At 30.4% G+C, this 5,532-nt stretch overlaps 1 long non-coding RNA gene across 1 annotated transcript; it reads left to right on the top strand.

The window, feature by feature from the left end:
* Window positions 1-1,910: 1,910 nt before the first annotated feature.
* LOC145822416 (uncharacterized) lies at window positions 1,911-4,509 on the top strand. Its single transcript, XR_014363655.1, has 3 exons — window positions 1,911-2,053; window positions 3,684-3,752; window positions 4,291-4,509. It is a non-coding gene; the product is annotated as an uncharacterized LOC145822416 (long non-coding RNA).
* The last annotated feature ends 1,023 nt before the right edge of the window (window positions 4,510-5,532 follow it).

Raw genomic sequence — 5,532 nt, 5'->3', positions numbered from 1 at the left:
AGATTTCTCCAAGCTCACCTAGCTCAGTTTCGCCTTGTCCTCTTACAGCTCGGTTCTCTTCTCTCTATGTCTCGGTTCAGAACACTAAGACCAGTCTTCTGGCAAACAGCTCTGACAAAACTGATAGGATAAATGACCGGGCTAAGCAAGCCATCACCACAGCCCATAGTTCGGTCCATTTCCCATTTGGTTCCAGCTTGGCCCATGTACAAACATAAACTACCCTCTCAGTAACAAAAATGATACAATTAAAAAAAAATTATACCAAAATACAATGTGAATATTCACAATGTGCAATTAACATACAATTAACCTTAAAAAACTAAATTTATACCAATGTGAACATTCACACTGTAACATGAAACAAAATTGAAAGAAATAATAAAAATGACTATTTTAATTGTTTAATGGTAACAAAAAATGATCGTTCAAACAAAATGTATAGTAACAAATAACAATGATATGTGAACATTCACATCTTGCAAAATATATAATTATGTCCATATCTATATTTCAACACTTATTTCTCAGACTTTCAAACAATGTGAAATTTGAACATTCACACTAATTGACAAAAAAATAGAAATAATGGCAGCAATAGAATTAGCAATAATAATAAAAAAAAACTTTAATCACTCTAAAAACAAAAAAATATCACCTACATCCTCATCTTTATTATCATCTTTATCATTATCAATATCATAAACAATATATGCAATTTCACCATTCCATCAATCCAAATCAAACCAAACCCACCTTTAAAGAATATGTTTGTAACAAAATTGACTGGATATAAATAGAGTTTCGATTTACAACAATGGAGAAATATAGAGTTTCGAACATAGAGTAACAATGGACAAACACAAAACTTCGAACACAAAGTGATAATGGAGGAATACAAAGACTGTGTTTGGTAGTGCTCCCTAAACTTAATTCTACCATTACATTTGAGTGTGGTGTTTGTTTACAGTTTTCAAAAATTAACTCCACACTCATGTAACGACCCCATCACGTATAATGATTAGTACTTGATTAATTAAGGAGATTTGGAATTTAATTGCCAAGTATTATAATTTAATTTGGGATTTATGAGAATTGTGGGATCTGATTCATATATGATTCTATTAAAGAGTTATTTCAAAATTAGGAATTAAGGGTTCAAATGGCTTAAGGAAGTAAAATTGAGAAGTTGAATCAATTTAATTTTAATTACGGACCCATTTGGGAGTTTAATTAAATGTTCGATTCAGTTTAGTAAAATTGAGATTCGATTAATTAGGCCCTAATTGGAGTTGATTAAGTCATGAGGATTGCGAATTGTGGTTATTATAAATTAAATTTAATTATGATGTGTTCAATTTGAATATGTAATTTATTGACGAAATTTTGAGTCTGATAAGAAATTGAAGGATTTAATGATCTAAGAAATCAAAATTGAGGATGGAAATGAGTTTAATTTAATATTTGGAGCCTTTTAGGAGTTTGATTAAAAATCTGATTCAGATTGTTAAATTTAATTATATTTAATTAGGTTCTAATGGAAGTCAACTAGACTAATTAAATTATGTGGGATTTGAGATTAGTTATAATTAACTAATTTTGTGTCAATTAAGATTAAGTGATGCTTAATTAAATCATTCATCGACACAAATTGAATTATGGATTAAATTAGTTTTGGGGGTGTAAATGGGTGTGGGTGTATTGAGAAATCTGTGTATGTGTGTGTATGTGATGTGTTGGGAATCAAGTGTGTGTGTGTGCACGTGTCATGTTCTTGGGCAAGAAGTGAGGTGTGTGTGTGAGTGTATAATCTAGTGGGTTCAAACTTGTACTCAACCATGAATAGAAAACACATAATAAGAGTGAAAGAAAAGAAAAATGAATGCATTCATGTGTTTGTGCTAGAAAGAGCAAACCGAGAGGTAAAGAGAGAGAGAGGGAGACCGACTCTTTGTGCTGGAAGGGTGAAGGAAAACAAGGGAAGCTTGGAAAAGTAGAGAGTTGAAGAGAGACTCAAGGAATTGTGAAGAAACTCATCAATTGAAGGTTTTGGGTAAGAAATTAAAGTTCAAATCTTGTAGTTTGAAATTAAGAGGTAATTAGATTCAATTTCATGCAATGGAAAATAAATTAGCAAGAAAATGAGTTAGGTTTATGATTATGGAAATTAATTTGGAAAATTAATTATTTTGGATTTATTGATGTAGTCTTGAATGAATTAAGCCTCATTGTTGCATGCATGGACAAACTCTTCAAGATCAATACTTTAATTAAACATGCATTGTAGAATCTTCATATCACACTTGAAATTAAGAAAGTTATGAATCAATCTCATGGATTTTGTAAGAAATTGGGTTAGGTTTATGAGCTTGGATAATAAATTTGGAAATTAATAATTTAAGTGTGATTTTGTACTCATGTATGGGATTAAGCTTCATTGTTACATGCGTGAATAAATTTTACAAGTCTAATACTCTAATTATACATGCATCATGGATTTTGAAGGATTTGGATTAATTCAATCTCATATTTTGAAGAGAAAAAGGAAATGTTTTATGAACATCAAGTTTATGGAAAATTAGAATTAATCCTAATGCTAGGTAAAGCTTTGATTTTATAATTAGATTTTTAATCCATGCATGTAATGTAATTTAAGATTTTATTTAAATTAAACATATTTTGATTATGAATTAAGTTGAGGTTACAAGTTTAGTTGAGTTTAAGATTATAGAAATCAGTTGGAAAATTTATAAGAAGTTTCTGACTCCAATTTCATAATTTCAAGGAAAATAGAAAGAAATTGACGCCAATTTTATGTAATTAAAGAGAAAATGAGAAATTGAAGCTATGATCAAATGTATGAAAATTAACTTAGAAAATAATTACTTTGGGTTGAATTTATTTGTCCTAACATGAGATTGAGTTCCAATTGTACGTACATTATGAATTTTTCAAGAGTTTTGAAAGTTTAATTCGTGTTTTAAAATTTGTGGGCTTGAAATTGGGTTTGATATGGAGAAGATGAGTTAAACCTAAATTTGGTCAACTGGAGCATGATTTTGAATAAATGATTTCTAATTAAGAGTGTTTCCTAAATTATACAATGGTTCTCCATTTTTGTATACCAAAAATACATGTTTTGAGGCTTTGAATATCAAATATGAACTTCAATTACAATTTTGGAAATTTCAAAATTTATGTTGTCCGCTTGAGTGAGGAAAGTCTCGCTCGAGCGTGAAAATCGAGCTTCCAGAAGTTTTTAAATTTTACAATCCGCTCGAGCGACCAAAGTGGTGCTCGAGCGAAGACCCTATTTTCAGCATATTTTGAAAAGTTGCATTTAGTTCACATTTTTATTCTTATCTCTTTCCAAAGCATTCTAGACATGATTTATGACTCAATAAAGATTAATAAGCTACCAATCAACATAAATTAGTTAGTTAAACAATGAATCATTGATTTAGTGGTAATAATTTAAGAAGCCAAGTAAAAGATCAGTCTATTTGGAAAAGAATGGCTTAGTAACGGAAGAATATGTGAAATAAGAATCCGATTTATTTGAATGAGAGAGAATAAGCATAGTAGAACTTCGGATTGTTTAGACGGAAAAAGACTAGGAAAGTCAAGTTTGATCAAAGAAGTAATATTGTATTTCAATGTGTATATGTTATGTGCTTGTGTAGGGCATGCGCAATTGTCTGCCTGATTTATCTGATATGTCCAGTCCATCTGATTTGCTTCTGCGGCTATCTGTGAGTAATAACTTAGTAAAGTTATGTTCAACTGTATTTATTTTCTGTGTGATAAAATGAGATCTGTTTTCTGAAATGATATGCTCTGTACAATGAATGATTGTCCAATTTCTGATATCTATGCATGGCATCCTTAGCATCATGTGATATCTGTTAGCTGTTATCCGGTATCGGAGGTTCCTTTATGGAACTTAATCTGTCAACACTCTGTTATCCGTACCGGAGGCCCCGTCATGGGGGCTCAACTTCTGTTCTGTTACCCGGATCCGGAGGTTCCTTTATGGAACTGGTTATTCGTAACCTCACGTGTATACGTTTTGTTTTGTTTTGTTTTGTTCTGTTCTGTTCTGTTAATGCTAATGGATGTATCACGTATACTTACGCATGACTTATGATTTCTGTATATGATCTGGACAAATTATGAATTTGATACGAAACTGAATTATGAATTTTGAATCTGTACGAACTCATTCATTAAAACCCTTTACTTTATTATTATTCACTAGGCTCTAGCTCACTGTATTATTTATGTATGTAGGTGATCAGGCGCGTGACCAGGCCTAGAGGCATCTGCCTATAATCTGTTTTTGTCAGCCAACCTATGTGCCTCCCGTGGAGGTTCCAGATGTGTCAAGTGACTTTGGCTATGCGATTTAAAGTTTAAGTTTTACTTTCTTGTTTGGTTAAACAAGTCTTGTGTATTTTGTAAATGGGGCTAAGTCCCTTTCTGCCTAATCTGTATATATATTATGACGTGAGGATGATGCGTATATATGCACATAATAAGTTAAAAAAAAAAATTTATGTCTCATATAAGTCTGCACAGCTCAATGGACGTTGTATATTTGTTATTTGCTTCCACTAGCCCCTAATATTATGTTAATCTGTCTCAAAGGCCTTTGGTAATCCCAGGATTACTGGCCGGTTACGATGCTAAACCTATAAGGGCGGGTTTGGGTCGTGACAACTCACTTTTGAAAACTCTGTCCAAGGCGGGAAAATTTGGACTAACTGGACGTTTGACTGATTGACCAGAATAGTGCAATTTCTATTTTATTTTTTTAAATTTACAAATGCCATTTGTTATTTTTTATATTTTAAATAAAAAAAATTAGAAATTTTAAAAATTTTTATGAGCTCTGAATAGAATTTTGAGTTATGTGTTTGGTTATGAGTTGTAAATTTTTGTAGTATCAAATATCATGTCACATCAAAAAAATTTCACTCAATTCAAAACTCTTTTACCAAATAAATTTTCTACACTCAAATCATAATTCCAAAACTCAAACTCAAAATACAACTCTATTCTCAAATCATATTTAGAAAAATCTATCAAACGCAACCAAAGTTTCACCGTTACAATAGAGGAACATAATATTATTTCACTACCATGTGTAAACTAGAGTTTTTAAACTCTATCAAATAGAGTTTCGAAACCCTAACACGATGAAATAGTAACACAAATGTGAATGAAATTGAACCAAAAAAAAAAAAAACGTGAATAATGGTAACTATCAAAATAGAGGTAGTAAAAGAAAGGAAATGTGTATATCATTTTTGTATATAATATATATCAATAATAGACATAAATGTATAATAATTCAACAAACAATATAAATTAGAAAAAAAGGATCTCATGAAATAAAAAATATAAATATATAAGACTAACTAGTTTATAATTTTTCTTAATGAACTTATTAAATTAGAATCTTTCTAAATGAGATTTATCAATAAATTTTTTTTAAGGGTTTTATTATTTACCTATTTGTTATATAATTAG

Source organism: Camellia sinensis, chromosome 3 (genome assembly GCF_055761805.1).
Source record: "Camellia sinensis isolate YWXY chromosome 3, ASM5576180v1, whole genome shotgun sequence".
Lineage (NCBI taxonomy): Eukaryota > Viridiplantae > Streptophyta > Magnoliopsida > Ericales > Theaceae > Camellia > Camellia sinensis.
This window is presented reverse-complemented; position numbering and strand designations above follow the sequence as displayed.